The sequence below is a fragment of the Balaenoptera borealis genome (assembly GCF_965194805.1).
Source record: "Balaenoptera borealis genome assembly, chromosome: 20".
NCBI classification, from domain to species: Eukaryota; Metazoa; Chordata; class Mammalia; order Artiodactyla; family Balaenopteridae; genus Balaenoptera; species Balaenoptera borealis.
In genome coordinates, this window is record NC_138879.1 from 33,758,939 (window position 1) to 33,783,620 (window position 24,682).

The 24,682-nt window shown below is 37.3% G+C and overlaps 1 protein-coding gene across 1 annotated transcript in view; it reads left to right on the forward strand.

Moving 5' to 3' along the window:
- The window catches only part of ANKFN1 (ankyrin repeat and fibronectin type III domain containing 1), a 424,018-nt gene that overhangs the window by 157,941 nt on the left and 241,395 nt on the right, over positions 1-24,682 (forward strand). Inside the window, exon 2 of the mRNA XM_082371893.1 lies at positions 2,153-2,193. The gene's annotated coding sequence lies outside the window, so the exon portion shown is untranslated. The remainder of the gene's footprint in view (positions 1-2,152; positions 2,194-24,682) is intronic.

Sequence of the window (24,682 nt, forward strand, 5' to 3'; positions counted from 1 at the left end):
TTGAAGTAACAGACAGCTTTCTTTGTTAATACTTTTGTAGTTAAAGAAGAAGCTGTTATATGAGGCAGTAGTAAAAACTTTTCTCAGTAGGGGAGAACGTTCTAAATTAGTTTCCTAGCAATAATTTGCTTAAAGGAGCTGAAGGGGTCGCAATTTCAGAGGAATTTTCGATACACTTTTTGTTTGAGGGGCAAGAGCGGGGTGGTGGTGGGGTGGGGGAGTGTATGTCAGGGGGAGGTCAGAGGAGTGGGCCTAATTCCGTGGACTCAGTGACACGTATGACATCTTGCTGAATCACACCATAGGGTCCATCTAAAAGATTCAGCTCTATAAAGATGCACAGTGCACCTACCTTGTGTAAAAACTTGAAGAATTTTCTTTGTTCTTCCTGGGCCCAGCCGTTCAATAATCAATCTAGGAAGCCCATCCCCAACCATCTCCATGATTGTAAATGAGGAATTAGGTGGCTTACTAAAATATTTAGGGATTTTCCAATATGGATTTGGATCTAATTCAAATTGCACTCAGCAGTTGGAGGAATGAAAATTCGAGGAAGGCCATCTGGGAAAGAAATTTGGGAAAATGGTACAGTTTTGACTGCCAAGAGTGGAGACATCTTACCCAAGCAAAACTCTCCCTGTGGCTACCTTCCTAGTTCCAATTACATGGACTTATCATATCTTCTTAATTTGGTTTTCCAAATTGGCCTACTGATAATAATAATAACAATAACAATACCAGGTAGCATTCACTGAGTCCTCACTATAGGTCAGCCTTATACTACTATTTTACATGTATTATCTTATTTAACCCTTACAACAATTCTTTGAATTAACCACTATTGTTATTTCTCTCCATCCCAGAGTACTGAATCCATTTGCAAACGTCACTATTACTAAAATGACAGAGCTTGGAAAAATATTGCTCACTGAAGTGACTATCTGCCTCATCCAGATCCATGTGGGTGGCGTGACAAGATCTTTTTGTCAGGCTGAGGACACCATGACTTTAGTGTTCAGTCTGCGAGATGACCCGGAACCATTTGAACCTCACAATGCACATAATTCATGTCAATCATGGGGACTTACCTGCCGTCCCCAATTAAACCTACTACCCTGAAAAATACCCTTTTGGATATAACAACAATAGATTTTTAAAAAATGGATTTGGAAGCGAATTGTCTGGTAGGCTGCCACACTGAAAAAATTGTCTGCACTATTGGCAAACTCCTTCCAAGCATGGGCACAGTCTAATTGTTCCTCTCTTTTCACTGCCATCTTGAATAAAGAGAAATTTAGCATTGATTTCAACACCCTCCCACCCCATACTCACCAGAAAACTTGGAAAATTTTTCTTGGAAAAGAAAATGTCCACTTATCCCAATAAGCATGAATTGAGAAAATCATAATTTTTAGGAGAAGTTTCAGTTAATGGAACAAAGTGTCAGAACTGAGCCTTCAAGAACAGGGTGCAATGTCAGTATGAACCAGAAGCAAGAGTATGATGAGTCTGAGCCATTGGCCTACGCAACTAGACTCCATGTCTCCTCTTGCCAGGAACAGACCTGGGAGACAAAGTGAACATCAAGTGATCTTGAAATTCGGGGATGTTCGGGGCAGGGAGCTGAGTGTGCAATGAGATATCACAGTTGACTTGCATGCTTTCTTTGTGGGTTACATCTCCCTGTACCTCCAAGAAGAGTTCCCAATCATAATGTTTTCATCTCTAAGCTTCTCATTTTTTCAATCAGTGGCAGCACCTCTGAAGGCAATTCAATGACTCTCTTTTTTTTTTTTTGATTAATTAATTAATTTTTGGCTGTGTTGGATCTTCGTTTCTGTGCGAGGGCTTTCTCTAGTTGCAGCGAGCTGGGGCCACTCTTCATCACGGTGCGCGGGCCTCTCACTATCGCGGCCTCTCTTGTTGCGGAGCACAGGCTCCAGACGCGCAGGCTCAGTAGTTGTGGCTCACAGGCCCAGTTGCTCTGCGGCATGTGGGATCTTCCCAGACCAGGGCTCGAACCCGTGTCCCCTTCATTGGCAGGCAGATTCTCAACCACTGAGCCACCAGGGAAGCCCTGCAATGACTTTTTCACTTGTAATTGGTTACTGTACTTTTTTTTTTAATACACACTTTTCTCTCTTTGTTTCAGAGGCTACCCTTTAAAGACAGGCATTTCACTTGCAGCAAAATGTAAGTACATGTCCTCCTTGAAATGGTGTCTCCTTCTCAGCTCTAATTCCTAAAATCTCCTAATCTTTAAGGCTCCCATCTCACATTGCTGCATTTTTCAAGTCTGGCTGAACAAATGCAGTTTGAATCTAACATTTCACACTCTTGATTTGTATGACATCGTGGAACATTTTATAAACTGTTTGGGAAACAGATTGAACCTGATTGTGGTTGTGACTAGGTTGCCCCTAAAAAGCTAGAAAAAAGTAATGAGGAAAAAATTAGGCAATATTCTTTTAGACATTATGCCAGTGTGACAGCAAACCTTTGAATATTCAGGTTCTCTCAAAAAATGGCTGACTACTTTATTGCTCTTTGCCCAGTCGATCCTTGGAATCACAGACTGTTTTATGTCTAACAATATGGTAGTTATCTTAATAATTCCTTCCTGTGTGTACTGCATTACGACCACTCTGTAAACTAGTGTTCTTTCTAGAATGAATCTCCCGAGTATTATGTTTCTTTACTGTTGGTACTCCCAGTGTCCCTACACAAATTACAAACCCCCTCTATTCTAAAAGACCAAATAAAATTACACCAGGTCCGAACTGGGAGTTCTGAGTATTTTAGAGTTTTGCCTCTGGGAATTAAGATGTGATTTTTTTTCTTTTTAAATAAAATGGGCATAAAGGTTTTAACCAGAAAATATGAACATTCCATCTGTCTCTGGAATAATTTGATTATGAAAATCTAAGAACCAAGACATCTAATATTCCTTACCTTGCAACATATATCACAAATTCTTAAAACAAAACCCCACCACCACCCACGCTAGATTCTATTACCCAAGTTCAAAAAACAGGATAAATGTGGGTTCAATATAAAGACTCTAGCTATTCAATAGTAGCTTAAATGGTAGTGAGTCTTGTCACCACAGATAAGTAAGCAGGAGATCAACAACCATAATGTAGAAGGTTGATTCAGGTAAACCAAGGAGTGTCCATCAACTCCCAGCTCCTGATTCACACAGAATTTCTAGAGGAGGGTGCATCTCAGCACTCATTGAAGCATTAATTAGACACTCTTGGACCTGAGAGACTCCAGAGGTCTCACTTGAATTATACGTATTATATGTGTTCTAATAAATTCTCTTTTGAATCATTCAGTCCCTGAGAAAATGATGTGTTCAGCTGAACTGTAAGAAAAACTTAATTTTCACTGACTTGCCTGGATGATGTTTTTCATTTGTTCTCTAGAATACATTGATCCCACTGCTATTCCCCAAATGTTCAAACATCAGCACAAGAAACATCACCCTTAAAATCATTTAAATTTTATGTCTAAGTATTATGCATTCACTGGAATTTGTAAAATGTCAAGCTCTGTATTATATTGCTGGGCTCTTTATTGCAGTATCAAGACACCTGCATGTTATGAATGATTTAAGCAACTTTTACCAATAAAGTCATGTTAGATTTTATGAGCAGTCTCCCTTTTCATGTGCTATCATGAGTATTTTATTTGTACAAATGTGAACTTTTGACTATATTCTCGCTTTTGAACATAGAACGCTGTTCAGGGGAGACCATTTGTGTTTCCTTCCCTGCATATTCATATTTGGTAGCTCTTTGTCATACTGTGTCTGCCTATTTAGGCTTACAGCGCTTTTAAATGAGTTAATGTTAAATACTAAAAAATGGTTGGTATATGTTCATGGTGAAAATTAGATGAAGGGCAATTTAAGGCAGCATTTTAAGTCATTATACGCAAATACGCAACTATGAACACATATATGACTATTAGCTCAAGATCTCTTGATCAAAATTTCAGTTGAAAACACCTTTTACCTCCCAGATTGGTGGGGGGGGGGGGGAGTCTAGTTATTTCACCTTAGGTCAATTTGTGATCATTTTGTTTTTACATTTTTTTCTCAAGGACATACAAAGTGCTTGGTGATCTATTTTATTAGTAAATATCCTTAGTAAACTTGCACTAGAATTTTACACCATCCAGACAAAATACGTCTACATACCTCTCCACGTCATCTCTGAGCAACTGACACAAATCTGGTCTGACCTGTGGAGTCATGGAAACACGTTCAAATCATCAGGCAACTGTGACTGGGGTTCATTTTGACAGCCAGACTCAATGGGCCCCTCTGGAGTTGGTCTTGTGTCCTAATGATGATTGTATTATACAATCAATACAAATGGAGAACCACCTAATCAGCGCTCTATTCAAACAAGGCTTCCATCCACAGTAGGTGGCAGGAGGCTTTGCAAGTAAGGGTCCTGGAAATGTGTATGTGCCAAGTAAAACGCCAGCCCCACTGATGGAGGACAGCCTTACCCAAGTCAGGAAGATGTGCCCCCTTGGAGAAAAAGGGCAGATGATGGAAGGAACTCAGGTGTAAAAATCAGAAGGTGCATGTCTGAGTCCCAGATCACTCCCGCAGAAGTGGTATGATTTTGAGAATTTTAGTTAACCCCTCAGTTTCTAAGCATCTGTATTATGGGGGGGTGGAGGGTGGAGTGGGAAGAAAAACATTTCCCTGCCTCCACCAATGGGTGGTTGTGATAAGAGCATAATGTTTCAGAAAGATTTTATCATCTAAAAATGCTTTCTATCTTCAAGGGATTCTTATTAGATTATTGGAGGCTCTCGCTGTTTTTGTGGGAGTCCCTGGGGACTCTGGAAGTAAACTTTGGGCCTTAAAATCGACACTACAAAATAAAACAAAAAGAACCATATCAAAACATATCATGCCCCTGGAGAGACTTGCACCCACATTCTTTGTTTCTTTTCAATTACACGTACTCTTTGGGACCACTGCCTCTGGTGGAAGAGAATTGTCTTCTGGGTGGTATGGGTGAGAAAGTTGCCAAACAAACCTGAATTATCCAAAGGCCTGTAAAATGCGCAATTGCTTTTTAAGAGGCCTGGTGATATTGTGTGTTCCTTTCGATTTTTGGCAGTAACGATTTTCTGCAATTTGTGGTTTTGCAATTTCTCTTTACGCAGACAACACTCTGGCTCTCATTCAATGCCCCACTGGTTGGGGGCAAGGAGCGAGGAGAGAGAGAGATTCCCTGGGGCTCTGACCACTCCAGAAAAAGAAGGAAATGTTAATGAAATAAGTCAGAAAGAATGCTTGAGACTCGTGGAAGCTGGTTGGTTAGTGGGGAAGAAACAACTTTTAATAAATTGCATGGTGTGGTTGGGATTTTATCGAGGGTTTTCATCAGCTAAGCAAAGGTCTGTTCCCCTTAACTCTTCTTGACTCTCCACTGAGCTTTGTCTGGATTGCAATCTCAGTCTCTCTCTTTTTTTTTTTCCTGTATTCAACAAGCCTAGAACATTCTCTTCTACCGGATCCCTTTGTCCTCTTCTGGCCTTGATGGGATTCTCTTTAAATACTCTGTCTTTAGGTGCCCACTTGCCAATTACATTACGTTTGTTTGTGTAAATTACCTGAAGACCCATGTGCCAGAATTTTTGCCCTTGTCTTTTTGCAGAGGCAGTGCATGGATATAGCATTTATCTAGGTGAGAGTAATTTGTTCTGTTTCTATTCATCACCTCTGGAAAGGCTTTGCTGACTTCTGTTTGCTTTTTTATGACTGCTAGGCACTGTGCTGAAGGATTTAAAGTTGCAGCCAGTGTGAACCTTGTATTCCTTCTCTGTTCACTTCTGTATATCAAAAGGGCCCCCTGTTCTCCATGGAGTAGATATCTCGGGGCTTATGCCCACAGTTCCTGGACTTTCTGTGCACAAAGGCAATTGCACGGGCCACTTATTTCTTCTCTTTTCATGACCTAAATGTCACTGCTTCTTTTGCTTATAGGAAGAATATAAAGATAATTGCTACTCATAAGTTAGTTGTATAATTTTCATGTATTTGAGGAATATACGATCTTCCTGTGTGTGTCCTACAGGTTTAGGGAATTGTTTGTGTTATGTCATTATAAATCATGGGTTTTTAATTTTGGAAGATGCTTTCAACATGATGCTGTTCAACAGCAGCCCCCAAGCCATCCTCCTCACAACACCCTCTCTAGAGCCCTTTCTCTAGCCCATGGAAGCCCAATCCATTTTTTAATAGCTCAACACTTCTAGCTTTCTTTTGCTAACCTGAGATAACCTTCAGGTGGTTTGTGCTAGTTTTGCTTTTGGAGCTGCTCAAGAGTTCACTCCTTCTTCCACATGACAACCCTCCAAATATTTTGGAATCTGATCCCCTATACTTTCTAAGTCTTCCTTGTCCAGGCTAAACATCCTCAATTTCTTCAGTCATTCTTCATATGACTTGATTTACTTACCCTTTTCCATGTGTCTCAGTCACATTTTTCAATGTTCCTCTTAAAATGTTACAGCCTGAACTGAAAAGAATATTGCCAAGATGTTTGACCACTGCAGAGCTCCAAGGAATAAAAAAAACAAAAACAAAAAGCCCTCATTCTGGACATATTATTTCTCTTACTATAACCTAAGAGCACATCACAATTTTCAATAGCACTTTAGTCCTGAGGTTAATCCTAAAACCTCTAGCTATGTTTTACAGAAGCTGCCATGAAAGCAGATTTTTTCTGCTGTATCTATGCACTTGATTTTGAATATGCAAACCTTTACATTTATCACGGTGATGCTGATTAGTTTCAGAATATTAGTGGAAACTGTCAGGAGCTTTTTGAATTTGAATTTTTTTAAATCCTGTCCCAGTTTTGGGACATACTTGATTTGCTTCTTGACTTCATTCAAGAGATTGATTAAAAAGAAAAAAAAAAAACAGTGACTATCTGGATTTTAAGCTCCTCAAACGAGGAGTCATGTTTTATTCATCTTTGTCTCTCCTGTGACATTCTGTTAAACAACCAGATGCTCAAGAAATGCTTTTATGAAATCAGTCAATAAAATCAAATACACGCAGCTTTCCAACACCCTGACAGCCAGCCATCTTTTGATTGATATCAGTGCCCTTTACAAACCAAGGACAAGATGAATTTTACACTATTTTGCTAATGCTTGATGATTTTGTAGCATTATAGTGTGACCCTCAGGACTAGGTTGCCTGGATTCTAATCCCACTAGATTTTGCTAGCTACATGCTTTGGAGCAAGTTTCTCCCCCTCTCTAGTTCTATTCCCTGATTTGTAAAATGATGATACTAAATTATTTGTACCTGCCTCATTTGGTTGTTGTGATGATTAAGTGAATTAATCCATGTAAAGAATGTAGAACAGCTGCCAATAATATAAAAATAATAATTAATATAGTAATAATTGTATTGTAGTTTCTTTTGTTGTTCTCAAGATATGCTAGTGTAACTCCCCTATCCTAAGGGGAACGAAAGCAAGTTTGGCATAATTTGTTCATAATGAACCCATATTAACTCCAAATAATAATTATAGTATGAAAATGCCATGTGATCTAACTACAACTCAACTGCTTCATGCCCATCAAAGTTTATGTATGCATTCAAAAGAACCACAAATGTCTAAAAAGATGAAAAAAAAATGTAAATTTTTACTAAATTCCTTCAAAGAGGAATTATATTACATTCTATGGCAAAATATTCTAAAGATCTTCTTTATCCAAATTCTTTATAGTAGCTACTCAAATATCTTGCCTCTCTCTCTCCCTGCTGCTTATATAAAAAGATCTTGGCTTGTGTTGCTTTTTTCCTCACTTATCTCTTCTCTCTTAATCATGCCCAATTTTGCAGGATTAATAAACTACTAGTCTATTATTTTCTGCCTCCAACAATTCCATTTCTTATGTAATTTCAATGTGGCCTTTCCAGGCTGCTCCTGAAAAAAAGTTTATATATATATATATATATATATATATATATATATATATACACATACATACACACACACACAGACATATATATATAATTTATATATTATATAAATTATATATAATTATTTATTATTATATATATAATATATATAATAATAAAATATGCAGTGCTCTCTATTGTAAATTCCATATAGCTAGCTGATTCTCACACAACACTTTCACTGATTTTTGCTGAACTCTTGTACCTATAGCAAACCTATGGCTGTAACTGATGTATAAAGGTAGTTTACAAATAAATGTGGTTAATATTATTTATGTTAATGAGTAAGACAAAAGTGAAACAACAAAGATGTATGTCACAGACCCACCCATTCATCAATAATATGAGCAACTTCTTTACTAAATTGGATAATAGTTTTTGAATACTATAGAATATTTCCTCGAGTTTCTGTATTATTCACAATATGACAGTTATAAACACAACACTTATTTTTGCTTTATCTGCTTTATTAACATTTTCTACATCACTTTCTTAAATCTAGACAACCAACAGCACAATAAATCAAGTCTTGATTTGTAGTATTTGTTGATTTCTTTGGTATTGATACTTCTACCATGGCCAATTTTAAGCCACCAACATGATTATCACTGAATTTGGAATTAAGAAAGTATGTGCAACACCATTATATGGTGTTTCTGCCATAAAGATACAATAGATGCAAATAACCACAGAAGCATAGGTAATAATAAAATGTCATAAAACAAATAGGAAGTGATGAGTTTTGAGTATTTGTTTCCCTGGTTTTTAATACAAGTTATTTCATTGCAAGTTTATATAATTCAATTTTTAAGAATGGCTGTGTTTAAAAATCAGCTCACAAATTCCTGAAAAGTCTGACTACTTCCCCTTGCAAACTGGCACAAGCCATCTCTAGTACAACTGGTCCTTCATCTTTAGATAGCAGTGTGGGGGGTGGGGAGGAAATGGAAACATAGAGTTTTTAATAAAAGCAACTATCTTTTATTATTGATAGTACTAAAGGTTGGAAAACTATGGTACAAGGCCAAATGTGATCCACTACCTGTTACTGTAAATAGTTTTATTTGAACAGTATTCCAATAAATATCTATATATTTATATATTTATATATATAGATATTTATTATTTATAGATATTTATCTATATATTTATATCTATATAAATATAGATATTTATTATTTCTGTATAAGTCAGGGTTCTCTGCAGAAACAGAACCAATAGTATGCAATACCTATCTATCTTTCTATCTATCTATCTACATCTATCTATCATCTGTCTATCAGCTATTTTCTATCTATCATCTATCTACAATTACTATACAAAATATCTTCACTACAATGCCTAAATTAGCATTTGATTAAACAACTGGATACTCTAGCCTCCCCAAGTTAACACATAAAATTAACCACTGAAGTCTATGACTGCTTTTGCCTACAGCGGCAGAGATGAGTAGTTGTGATAGAGACGATATGGCCCAGAAAGCCTAAAGTAGTTACTATTTGTTTTTTTTTTTTTGTAGAAAGTTTGCTGACCCCTGGAATAAACCATAAAACCAGATTCAACTGACCCCTGTTCCTTTAATACAGTCAAGCCGAACACATACATAACAACTTCAGATTGATAATAATCAAGGACTATGCTTGGCCTCCATGGCCACTTTGGACTACATTTTGTGAAACTGCAAGCAGAAGAGCATCTACATACTGATATGAATTCCTTGGATATGCTCTCTGGCAAGTTTGGTTGCAATGTACTTTTTAATCTTAATTTTTTTTTTATGTCCACATTTGTGTACAATTTTATAACAATATATGTATGTGATTACATCATACATACTAGCTATTTTAGTGTAGGCTGTTTCTTTTGCTTTTTTCCCCCTTTTTCTTTTCTTTTTTTTTCTCTTTTCTTCCATTTTCTTTTCCTTTTTAATTTGGCTCTCTTACCCCTATTTACTAATCCATAAACATTCTTGCAAAATTAGTACATATCCTTCTGCATTTTTTTTCTGCACTCATATATTGTTGAAGGAATAGTTATTTAACACACACATACAGAGAGAGAAATACACATGTAGAGTTTTTTTTACCATTTATTTTACAAAATAGCATCAAATTTCAATGTGCATATTCATCTTAATTTTTCAATCAAAAGTTGATTTTTCTTTAAATCCTTGTTTATATTGTTTATCCTTTCTTTTCTTCTTTTTTTAAAAAATAAATTTATTTATTTATTTATTTGTTTTTGGCTGCGTTGGGTCTTCATTGCTGCTCATGGGCTTCCTCTAGCTGCAGCGAGCCGGGGCTACCCTTCATTGCGGTGTGCGGGCTTCTTATTGTGGTGGCTTCTCTTGTTGCAGAGTATGGGTTCTAGGCACGCAGGCTTCAGTAGTTGTGGCACACTGGCTCAGTAGTTGTGGCACACGGGCTTAGTTGCTCGGTGGCATGTGGGATCTTCCTGGACCAGGGCTCAAACCAATGTCCCCTGCATTGGGTGCCAAAGAAGATGTTGGGGTATAGCTGTGAATATTTACAAGTTAACTTTTCCCAAGCTACAAATCATTATTTTTTAAATCTATTTTAGAGTTTTACCAAAGACCAGAAACTATCTCCTAGGTCTTCAGAAACCACTTTCTACCTTCCTTAACATTAAAATATGTTTCCACATTTATTATTGATATTGATGTAAAGATTCTATCATTATATCTTTTCTAAACAATTTTTTAGACTACAAAAGAAGCTCAAGTTTAAAGGGAGTTAGGAGGAGATAATTGTAAGAATGTTGATATTTAATGAAATCCACAAAAAGGAAGCAAAGTTTACTTGGATTTATGCTATTCTGAATTTGAGAGCTTTATCAGAAATAGAGAGCCATCAAGAACCAGGGATGCAGAGATAGGTTCTAAGGCAGAGTAGAACGACATGCTCTCACTCCCTCTTTCAAGAACACCAGAATCACAACTAACTGTTGAACAGTCATCAACAGGAAGACACTGGAACTCACCAAAAAAGATACCCTACACCCAAAGACAAAGGAGAAGCTGCAATGAGACGGTAGGAGGGGCGCAATCACAATACAATCAAATCCCATAACTGCTGTGTGGGTGATTCACAAACTGGAGAACACTTATACAACAGAAGTCCACCCACTTGAGTGAAGGTTCTGAACCCCACGTCAGGCTTCCAAACCTGGGGGTCTGGCAATGGGAGGAGGAATTCCTAGAGGATCAGACTTTAAAGGCTAGAGGAATTTGATTGCAGGACTTTGACAGGACTGGGGGAAACAGAGACTCCACTCTTGGAGGGCACACACAAAGTAGTGTGTGCACTGGAACACAGGGGAAGGAGCAGTGACTCCATAGGAGACTGAACCAGACCTACCTGCTAGTGTTGGAGGGTCTCCTGCAGAGGTGGGGGGTGGCTGTGCCTCACCGTGAGGACAAGGACACTGGCAGCAGAAGTTCTGGGAAGTACTCCTTGGCGTGAGCCCTCCCAGAGTCCACCATTTGTTCCACCAAAGAGCTCAGCTAGACTCCAGAGTTGGGTCACCTCAGGCCAAACAACCAACAGGGAAGGAACCCAGCCCCACCCATCAGCAGATAAGTGGATTAAGGTTTTATTGAGCTCTGCCCACCAGAGCAACAGCCAGCTCTACCCACCACAAGTCCCTCCCATCAGAAAACATCCACAAGCCTCTTAGATAGCCTCATCCACCAGAGGGCAGACAGCAGAAGCAAGAAGAACTACAACCCTGCAGCCTATGGAACAAAAAGCACATTCACAGAAAGATAGACAACATGAAAAGGCAGAGGGCTATATACCAGATGAAGGAACAAGATAAAACCCCAGAAAAACAACTAAATGAAATGGAGATAGGCAATCTTCCAGAAAGAGAATTCAGAATAATGATAGTGAAGATGATCCAGGACTTCGGAAAAAGAATGGAGGCAAAGATCAAGAAGATGCAAGAAATGTTTAACAAAGATCTAGAAGAATTAAAGAACAAAGAAACAGACATGAACAATACAATAACTGAAATGAAAAATACGCTAGAAGGAATCAATAACAGAATAACTGAGGCAGAAAACGGATAAGTGACCTGGAAAACAGAATGGTGGAATTCACAGCTGCGGAACAGAATAAAGAAAAAGAATGAAAAGAAATGAAGACCGCCTACGAGACTTCTGGGACAACATTAAACACAACAACATGCACATTATAGGGGTCCAGAAGGAGAAGATAGAGAGAAAGGACCCGAGAAAATATTTGAAGAGATTATAGTCGAAAACTTCCCTAACATGGGAAAGGAAATAGCCACCCAAGTCCAGGAAGTGCAGAGAGTCCCATACAGGATAAACCCAAGGAGAAACACACCGAGACACATAGTAATCATATTGGCAAAAATTAAAGACAAAGAAAAATTATTGAAAGCAGCAATGGAAAAACGACAAATAACATGCAAGGGAACTCCCATAAGGTGAACAGCTGATTTCTCAGCAGAAACCCTACAAGGCAGAAGGGAGTGGCATGATGTACTTAAAGTGATGAAAGGGAAGAACCTACAACCAAGATTACTCTACCAAGCAAGGATCTCATTCAGATTCGACAGAGAAATCAAAAGCTTTATAGACAAGTGAAAGCTAAAAGAATTCAGCACCAACAAACCAGCTCTACAACAAATGCTAAAGGAACTTCTCTAAGTGGGAAACACAAGAGAAGAAAATGACCTACAAAAACAAACCAAAAACAATTAAGAAAATGGTCATAGGAACATACATATCGATAATTACCTTAAACGTGAATGGATTAAATGCTCCAACCAAAAGACACAGGCTTGCTGAATGGATACAAAAACAAGACCCATACATATGCTGTCTACAAGAGACCCACTTCAGACCTAGGGACACATACAGGCTGAAAGTGAGGGGATGGAAAAAGATACTCCATGCAAATGGAAATCAAAAGAAAGCTGGTGTAGCAATACTCATATCAGATAAAATAGACTTTAAAATAAAGAATGTTACAAGAGACAAGGAAGGACACTACATAATGATCAAGGGATCAATCCAAGAAGTAGATATAACAATTATAAATATATATGCACCCAACATAGGAGCACCACAATACATAAGGCAACTGCTAACAGCTATAAAAGAGGAAATCGATAGTAACACAATAATAGTGGGGGACTTTAACACCTCACTTACACCAATGGACAGATCATCCAAACAGAAAATTAATAAGGAAACACAAGCTTTAAATGTCAAAATAGACCATATGGATTTAATTGATATTTACAGGACATTCCACCCAAAAACAGCAGATTATATTTTCTTCTCAACTGCTCACGTAACATTCTCCAGGATAGATAAAATCTTGGGTCACAAATCAAGACTCAGTAAATTTAAGAAAATTGAAATCATATCAAGCATCTTTTCTGACCACATGCTGTGAGATGAGAAATCAATTACAGGGAAAAAAACGTTAAAAACACAAACATATGGAAGCTAAACAATACGTTACTAAATAACCAAGAGATCACTGAAGAAATCAAAGAGGAAATCAAAAAATACCTAGAGACAAATGACAATGAAAACACGGTGATCCAAAACCTATGGGGTGCAGCAAAAGCAGTTCTGAGAGGGAAGTTTATAGCTATACAAGCCTACTACAAGAAACAAGAAAAATCTCAAATAATCTAACGTTACACCTAAAGGAACTAGAGAAAGAAGAACAAACAAAATGCAAAGCTAGCAGAAGGAAAGAAATCATCAAGATCAGGGCATAAAGAAATGAAATAGAAACAAAGAAAACAATGGCAAAGATCAATAAAATTAAAAGCTGGATCTTTGAGAAGATTAAAAAAATTGATAAACCATTAGCCAGACTCATCAAGGAAAAGAGGGAGAGGACTCAAATCAATAAAATTAGAAATGAAAAAGGAGAAGTTACAACAGACACCACAGAAATACAAAGCATCCGAAGAGACTACTACAAATAACTCTATGCCTATAAAATGGACAACCTGGAAGAAATGAACAAATTCTTAGAAAGGTATAACCTTCCAAGACTGAACCAGGAAGAAATAGAAAATATGAACAGACCAATCACAAGTAATGAAATTGAAACTGTGATTTAAAATCTTCCAACAAACAAAAGTCCAGGACCAGATGGCTTCACAGGTGAATTATATCACACATTTAGAGAAGAGTTAACACCCATCTTTCTCAAACTCTTCCAAAAAATTGTAGAGGAAGGAAAACTCCCAAACTCATTCTATGAGGCCACCATCACCCTGATACCAAAACCAGACCAAGATACTACAAAAAAAGAAAATTACAGACCAATATCACTGATGAACATATATGCAAAAATCCTCAACAAAATACTAGCAAACAGAATTCAACAACATATTAAAAGGATCATACACCATGAACAAGTGGGATTTATACCAGAGATGCAAGGATTCTTCAAAATACACAAATCAATCAAGGTTATACACCATATTAACAAATTGAAGAGTAAAAACCATGTGATCATCTCAATAGATGCAGAAAAAGCTTTTGACAAAATTCAACACCCATTTATGATAAAAACTCTCCAGAAAGTGGGCATAGAGGGAACCTACCTCAACATAATAAAGGCCATATATGACAAATGCACAGCAAACATCATTCTCAACGGTGAAAAACTGAAAGCATTTCCTCTAAGATCAGGAACAAGACAAGGATGTCCACTCTCACCATTATTATTCAACATAGTTTTGGAAGTCCTAGCCATGGCAATCAGAGAAGAAAAAGAAATAAAAGGAATACAAATTGGAAAAGAAGAAGTAAAACTCTCACTGTTTGCAGATGACATGATACTATACATAGAGAATCCTAAAGATGCCACCAGAAAACTACTAGAGCTAATCAATGAATTTGGTAAAGTTGCAGGATACAAAATTAATGCACAGAAATCTCTAGCATTCCTATACACTAATGATGAAAAATCTGAAAGAGAAATTAAGGAAACACTCCCATTTACCACTTCAACAAAAGGAATAAAATACCTTGGAATAAACCTACCTAGGGAGACAAAAGACCTGTATGCAGAAAACTATAAGACACTGATGAAAGAAATTAAAGATGATACAGACAGATGGAGAGATATACCATGTTCTTGGATTGGAAGAATCAATATTGTGAAAATGACTACACTACCCATAGCAATCTACAGATTCCATGCAATCCCTATCAAATTACCAATGGCATTTTTTACAGAACTAGAACAGAAAATCTTAAAATTTGTATGGAGACACAAAAGACCCCGAATAGCCAAAGCAGTCTTGAGGGAAAAAAACGGAGCTGGAGGAATAAGACCCTCTGACTTCAGGCTATACCACAAAGCTACAGTAATCAAAACAATATGGTACTGGTACAAAAACAGAAATATAGATCAGTGGAACAGGATAGAAAGCCCAGAGATAAACCTACACACCTATGGCCAACTAATCTACGACAAAGGAGGCAAGGATGTACAATGGAGAAAAGACAGTCTCTCCAGTAAGTGGTGCCATGAAAACTGGACAGCTACATGTACAAGAATGAAATTAGAACACTCCCTAACACCATACACAAAAGTAAACTCAAAATGGATTAGAGACCTAAATGTAAGGATGGGGTACTATAAACTCTTAGAGGAAAACATAGGAAGAACACTCTTTGACATAAATCACAGAAAGATATTTTTTGATCCATCTCCTAAAGTAATGGAAATAAAAACTAAAATTAACAAATGGGACCTAATGAAACGTAAAAGCTTTTGCACAGCAAAGGAAACCATAAACAAGGTGAAAAGACAACCCTCAGAATGGGAGAAAATATTTGCAAATGAATCAACGGACAAAGGATTAATCTCCAAAATATATAAACAGCTCATGCAGCTCAATATTAAAAAAACACACAACCCAATCCAAAAATGGGCAGAAGACCTAAATAGACATTTCTCCAAAGAAGACATACAGATGGCCAAGAGGCACATGAAAAGCTGCTCAACGTCACTAATTGTTAGAGAAATGCAAATCAAAACTACAATGAGGTATCACCTCACACCAGTTAGAATGGATATCATCAGGAAATCTACAAACAACAAATGCTAGAGAGGGTGTGGAGAAAAGGGAACCCTCTTGCACTGTTGGTGGGAATGTAAATTGATACAGCCACTATGGAGAACAGTATGGAGGTTCCTTAAAAAACTAAAAATAGGATTACCATATGACTCAGCAATCCCACTACTGGGCATATACCCAGAGGAAACCATAATTCAAAAAGACACATGCACCCCAATGTTCATTGCAGCACTATTTACAATAGCCAGGTCATGGAAGCAACCTAAATGCCCATCGACAGATGAATGGATAAAGAAGATGTTGTACATATATACAATGGAATATTACTCAGCCATAAAAGGGAATGAAATTGGGTCCTTTGTAGACACGTGGATGCATCTAGAGACTGTCATACAAAGTGAAGTAAGTCAGAAAGAGAAAAACAAATATCGTATATTAACGCATATATGTGGAACCTAGAAAACGGTACAGATGAACCAGTTTACAGAGCAGAAATTGAGACACAGAAGTAGAGAAAAAACATATGGACACCGAGGGGGGAAAGCAGCGGGGGCCGGGGGTGGTGGTGTGATGAATTGGGAGGTTGGGATTGACATGTATTCACTGATGTGTATAAATGGATGACTAATAAGAACCTGCTGTATAAAAAATAAATACAATTAAATTTAAAAAATAAAAAAGAAGAAAGAAAAAAAGAGAACCAGGGATGCTCTCTTCTTTCTTGGGCTTTGTGGTGTCTCCTACTTCTGTAGACCAGGTCCATCTACTTATTTTTCAGATGCATGTGGCCCAAAATGGCAGGCACAGATATTAAGGAGAGGACATTTTAGCTCTGCTTCCCACTTGGGGAATCCACATATAATCCAAACACCAAGATAGGAAACGCACATCCTTCAGGTCTTTGTTCCTTGTTATGCCATTGGCCAGCAAATGAATGGGATGTCTCAGTTGGAAACATCTCTGGTTCCATTAGCTGTGGATAATGGACTTTTTAAAAAATCAGGATTGTGTGTTGAAATTTATCAAGTATTTTTCTGCATCTAATGATACTATTTTATGGGTTTTTTCCCTTTAATCTATTTGTGTGACAGACTGTACTCATAGATTTTCTGATGTTGAATCTCACTGTATTCTGGCACACCCTACTTAAGAGTATCTTTGAAAATACATTGATAAGCAATTTGCAAATGTCTATTTAAATTTTTTCATTTAGGTTCACTTATGAGAATGCCCTATATATATAGTGACCCTTGAAGTGCACAGGTTTGAACTGTGCAAGTCCACTTATAGATGGATTTTTTTTCAATAAACATATTGAAAAATTCTTGGACATTAGCAACAACTTGCGAAAACTCGCAAACTCTGTAGCTTAGAAATAGTGAAAAAATTAAGACAAAGTTAAGTGTGCCCTGAATGCATAAAATATATGTAGATGTACATATGATATACAAAATATGTGTTCATCAACTGTTTATGTTATTGGTAAGGCTTCTTGTCAACGGTAGGCTATTAGTAGTTAAGTCTGCGGGAAGCCAAAAGTTATATGCGAGTTTTCTACTATGCAGGGGTTTGGCACCCCTGACCCCCACATTGTTCAAGAATCAACTGTAGTTTTCTTTTTTTGGCATTATATTCTCCTTTACATTTGCCTAGCATTGAGTTTCTTTGTACTTTGAAATTTTTATGTATATCTTACTTTTTTTGAGACTTTCCTTCTATCCCTCCTTCCAACCCACTCTCCTCACAGCACCTTATCTAAAAGTTTTGCTGTTGCCTCTACTCAGCCCCCCACCCAGGACTCCTGGTCCAACCAAATAGTTAATAGGGGCTTATGTTCCTGCTCCATGGTGATATTGGGGATATCCAAGATCCAAGCCCCCAAGTTCAGTCACTTTATAAAGTTGAGTGTATATTCGTCAACTTCCCTAGGTCACAACTGTATCCCAAGCAACAGTTGACAACAACCTTTTTCTTCCTCCTTTGTCAAGTTGAGAAAACTCACATGACCTCCTGGTATCATCAGTGAGCCCAGCTTTAGCTCCCCATGTGCAATCCCCAGTAAACTACAGGTACAGAGCTCCTAGCCCTTCCTGAGTTTAGTCCTTCTTTGTCCTGATTCCAGAGTGAAGCTCAGCTAGAGGGCTTCACCCCTCCACTTATTTCTTCATTTTCCTGTTTTATTTGTTATCTACAGAGTTATTGATTTTGTTTGTGAACAAGGCTATATTTTTTAATACTTTATTTACTTCATTGAGTCCCATAAACTTATACAGTTTTCTAGGGGAATGAATTGGGATAATTATGTGAAATTTTTTAAATACAAAGGATTATAGCAATAAAAGGAAACACTAGTATAAAACTGGTATGTGTTCTCTGCCTAGAAAACTCCCCTTTTCCTTTCTGCCTACCTAAATCTTAATCATTTTTCTCTGGATACTTACTCTAACTCATGTTTTGTCTTCCTTCAGTTTAATCTCATAAATATGTATTAAGTGCTATAATATATCAAGCACTGTACTAGCACTGAGAATACAGAAAGGAAGATAGGTGTGGTCCTTGTCTTCATGGAACTGTGTCTAGTGTGGGAAACTATTAAACAAAAATTTACAATACAGTATAATAATAACATTAAAGATTTTGCAATTATCATTAGAGCATCCTATTTAACAATTGACTACATACTCATTTTTTATTATTCTATAACTTATACATGTGGATTAATCATGTCTTCTGAGTTCTAAAAGACCCATGAAGATAGTGAATATATACCCTGTAATTCCCTTAAGTCCTTGATATCACACACGGAACCAGGAATCATTGTGCACACAGGATTAAGTAGTCTTTATCTTGCAGCAGGGTTAAAGGCACCAAAGCACACAAAGAGGTGGTTTTAAGGTCAGCTATTATTGCTTTTCATCAATGGCCACTACAGAAGTTATAGAACAATCTGTTGGTACAGAGTGGTCTTTAAAGTCTCAGCATATGGTTTAGAATAAGACTATTTATTATTTTAGAGTTAATTTTAAAAAGAAACAGCAGATTATTGTGTCTCCATGTTAATAAAATTTTAAGGCTAAAATAAAGTAACTTTAAAGTGGATAAAGTAACTTTATTCCTGATTTATAAAGCATCTTGTCTTTTAAAAGGACAGAGACAGACCAAGAGAGAGGCTCAGTGCTACATAAAAGACACTGTAAAAGCTAACTGTTCAGATCATGAATAGATACCAGTTTAAAGTACCTCTAAGAAACCCCTAGCATATACTCCAATATTTGGATCAAAATAAAAGATAATAAAATGACATTCACCAAATGACCATAACAAGAGACAGATAATACCAAGTACTGATGAGAATGCAGAACAACTGGCATTCTCATCTACTGCTGGTAGATGAGACATTCGGTACAACCACTTTGGAAAACTGGCATTATCTCCTAAAAATAAACATAGGCATACCCTATAACTTAGTGATTCCATTCTGATGTATGTACCCAACAGAAATGCATTGTGGTATATTCACACAGTGAAATACTGTACCGCAATGAGAATGTACAGTCTACAACTACATGCAACCGCATGAATAAATCTCACAAACAATTCTGAATGAAAAAAGCCAAACAGTGGAAAGTACTCATACAATTGATAAGCATTATGGACCCATCTGGGGAGTTTTTGCAACCAGACCTAATCCAAATTTGGTGGATGGTAACCAGTTGAACCTTTTCCATTTTATCTTTTTTCTACCAAATGCTGTCATTTCAGCATCAGATGGGGCAGATTAAAGCTATTGGAAAGACTATAAGACAGCAGAGTTTCTAACGTACGAGGTCAGTGAGCTAGGATAAGACAGGAATGCCAGATATCCAGTGAATGAGACCAAGTTCTTAGCCAGACACTTTGCAACAATGGGAATGAGGCAAACAAGAAGCAAAGCTTGAAAAAGGAGGCTGAAGGCCAATAAGAAAATCAAATCAACTGGAATGGATCACACAGTGAATTAATGTCACCATTTGGACACTCAACCACCCAAAGATAGGAATGAAAGAAGATCTCATTCTTGTGAGAAGGACCACACAGTGGTAAAATAGGAACACACCCTGATCTGAGACCAATATCAATATCATATACTGTAATTAAAATAACAGTTTTAATCTCCAGTTACATTAAGGAGTATTGAATGTTATGTTTTTTATTAAAATTTAAAACCTATATAAGTAAAAGCAAAAATAAACAAATGGAACCTAATCAAATTTAAAAGCTTTTGCACAGTAAAGGAAACTATCAACAAAATAAAAGGACAACCTACGGAATAAGAGAAAATAGTTGCAAATGATGCAACTGACAAGGGGTCAATATCCAAAAAATGAAAACTCTAAATCAAAAGCTACATGTACCCCAATGTTCATAGCAGCACTATTTACAATAGCCAAGGTATGGAAACAACCCAAGCGCCCATCAACTGATGACAGGCTTAGGAAGATGTGAGAGACATATATATATATATACGCACACACAAATATATATACAATGGAATATAACTCAGCCATAAAAAAGAATGGGATATTGTAATTTGCAGCAACATGGATGGACCTAGACAACATTATACTTTGTGAAGTAAGTCAGACAAAAGACAAATACTATATGTCACAAATACTATGTAATATCACTATATGGAATCTAAAAAATAATACAAATGAATCTATATACAGAACAGAAAACAGATTCACAGACATAGAAAACAAACTTATGGTTACCAAAGGGGAAAGCGGGGGAGGGGAGAGGGATAAATTAGGAGTGATTTAAAAGATAACAAACTACTATACATAAAATAGATAAGCAACAAGGATTTACTGTATAGCACAGGGAATTATATTAAATATCTTGTAATAACTTATAATGGAATATAATCTGAAAAGAAACTGAATCATTATGCTGTGCTCAGTATTGCAAATCAACTATACTTCAATTATTTTTAAAACCCTATATAATTATTATTATTGTTTACATCTTTATTGGAGTATAATTGCTTTACAATGTTTAGTTTCTGTTGTACAACAAAGTGAATCAGCTATATGTATACATATATCCCCATATCCCCTCCCTCTTGAGCCTCCCTCCCACCCTCCCTATCCCACCCCTCTAGATGGTCACAAAGCATGGAGCTGATCTCCCTACGCTAAGCGGCTGCTTCACACTAGCCATCCATTTTACATTTGGTAGTAGTGTATGTATGTCAGTGCTACTCTCTCATTTCGTCCCAGCTTCCCCTTCCCCTGCTGTATCCTCAAGTCCATTCTCTACATCTGTGTCTTTATTCCTACTCTACCACTAGGTTCATCAGTAAGGTTTTTTTAGATTCCATATATATGCATTAGCATACGGTATTTGTTTTTCTCTTTCTGACTTACTTCACTCTGTATGACAGACTCTAGGTCCATCTACCTCACTACAAATAACTCAATTTCATTCATTTTTATTGCTGAGTAATATTCCATTGTATATATGTGCCACATCTTCTTTATCCAGTCATCTGTCAGTGGGCATTTAGGTTGCTTCCATGTCCTGGCTACTGTAAATAGAGCTGCAATGAACGTTGTGGTACATGTATCTTTTTGAATTATGGTTTTCTCAGGGTATATGTCGAGTAGTGGGATTGCTGGGTCATATAGTAGTTTTATTTTTAGTTTTTTAGGGAACCTCCATACTGTTCTCCATAGTGGCTGTATCAATCTACATTCCCACCAACAGTGCAGGAGAAAACCCTATATAATTATTATGTTCTATGATTCTGTGCGTTTGAATACATTTTCAGTCCAGTGAAACTTCATTGCACTGTGGTGGAGAAGCCAGTTGGCTGCAGAGTTCAGCCATAGACTATTATGAAATATCAGGGATGGGGTGGGCATGGTAGCTAAGAAAGCAGGAAGGAGGACAAGATGTTGTTTGCAAGGAAGTTCTAAGTGGCACACAGGATCTGGTTGTGTGGCAGGAAAGGAGTGGTGACTTAAAATACTGTGTACATGATTGGCTTTCCTTCTCTACTTATAACCTATAAACTTCAACATATTAATTTTAAAATGTGTGCCAAGCATGTGCTAAGTGTCAGGCACTGTGCTAGGTATGGTAGGTGAAGATATGTGAGTAAAGACAGACTACCTGTGCTCCTGTCCATTCCAGTGGAGGCATCAAGGTGAAGATAGGGCAGAGTAACTCTAAGGGAATACCTTCTTATGCAACATTTTCCCCCAAAGGAGGAGAAACTACCTTTAATCATTTTTCCTGGGTTGGTATCTTTCTCAAAATTTCTCAGCCTCCTTCTCTGTGTGCATGGTACCCAAAGTCACATGCCCAGAGTAAACACTCTCAATGACTCAAAGTTATTGCATCATGACAGTCCCCAAGCATCGGTCTTCAGGGCCCAGCAGCCTAAATGCAAAATGGAATTACTTGGTTCTGAGAGGCCTTCTCAAGAGAAAGCTGAATGAGTGATGTTACCGCTCATTTTTATGTTTTTTGGATTTTTATACCTGAAATTAGATGCCCAGACATTTCGTAAATCCAGGCAAACCGCATGCAGCCATCAGGGAAGGGCTGAACGTCACTGGATCCAGAGACCCTAAGTAGAAGGGTTAGATCTGTAGTTCTAACAAGAGAACTGACAGGGAGTGGAAAGACAGCAGGCTTCTTCGGAGTCCCATCGTGGCCCTCTGAAGCTTGTCTCAACTCACCTCTCAGTAAAAGAGACAATTTAAGCCACTACTTTGTTTTGGGGAAGGTTTTATTTAGTGAAGGATCAGTCAGATGGCCAACTTTTTGTTCCATCAAAACTTCAGTGTACTTCCTATAGTCTTAGTAATTAAGATTTTTCTAATTTCAATATGTGTTTTTCAAAAAAGGCTTTCAATAATATTGAGTATTTGAATTATCAAACATTTGCTGACTGCTTACTTGTCTGTAACCTTTTGAAATTTGCTAGGAATAGCTCCTAAATACACTGTTTGTGTTTAATTTCTAATATTCAGTGGTCCTTTCTTTTTTGCCATCTGCAAATTTAACTGTATAATATTCATCAAAAAGCAAAAGAAAGTAAGCGTTAAATCATGTGAGAAATGTTGCCCACCTTCTTGCCCAAGGATCCTTTTCCAGTCACAAGAGTCACTGGGGGCCCAAAGCTGCTTGTTCCTCAGGTCTTTCATTTTATCCACTTTAATGACTCTCACAGAGTGAAGGTCTCACCGGGTGTAGAGCGATTCTAGTATTTAAAGATTTTTTTTTAAACACCATGGCACCTGAACCCGAAAGAACCCTTTACTTGGTGCTCAACAGTGATCTTTCCTGCCACACTAGATGTTTGGATTTATTAAAAGATGGTTCCACAGTGTGTTATGGGTAATTTAATGCATTTTCACTGGTAATTTTGACAATTGGCAATTTTTACCTTACACATTGACTTTAAAACCTAAATCCCACATGGTCTGTGACTCGTTTGATTCTTAAATTTTGTCTGTAACATTTTTAAGCTGATAGCAAACACTTAAAGTAACACTATTTTGTCTGTAGACAAGAGAGATGATTTTATTTACAATGCTTTAAAGGAGGACACATTCTAGTCCATTTTAATTATGTCATTAAAATGAAGACTAGATAGAAGTAGGGGCTAAGAGACACCATCAAGAGAAATGCAATTCTCTAAGGAAACTGGAAAATCTTACCTTTATTCTGAAATTTCAACACAGACCTGCAGGAGCTGTGCTAGTAATTGGTTTTTATAGTTTTGCTACAGCACTAAGTCATATTTTATGGATTCTTTTATAGGAGAGCTGTGTTGCAATTCATTAAAAGAGAATACAGGCAGCATCAACCTACTAAAAGGTCAGAGAGAAAAAAGCAGATGGGTCTTTTCCCCTGAATCAGGTTAAAATGGTCCTGCCTGTCAAGATAGCATTGCTTTGAAGAATATTCACCCCAAAAGAGGCATCTGTAATCAGTGTTGCTCCTTTCTCTTTCCCACACCACCACCACCACCACCACTTCTAATCAGATGAGGGAGAAAATCAGTAGTAGTTGAAAGGTGATTCCAAACTGCATTGGAAATATAACTTGGGATATAGGCTACCCAGACAGGCGTCCACTTCCTAATTCGTATGTTTGGAGCAAACCTACTTCATTCATGGCATCATGGGCTTCAGTGAGGACTGAACGGAGAGACCTTTTATCTGCTCTGCCTTCAAGAAACTAACCTCAAAGAGACCAAGTCCCTACAGAGACAATAACATCAGTCAGTCCCTGATCCATGTCTGCAGTTCCAGTTAATGGCTGCAGCTCAAGTTACAAAGTTACCCAGCTATGTTTGTTGGACCCATTTGGTTTCCAACCTTTTCTCATTATTTTCTTTACAAACCCCTTTTGTATTTTTTCCCTTGTGGGACTCATGCTTTGAAGAATTTGGTGTATTAAACAAATAGTTAATTAATAATAAATGTTACAATTTTTATGAACCAAAATGGGAAATTGCCATTGATTTTGCTGACGTGTTCAACGTCACCACGTGAGTTATTA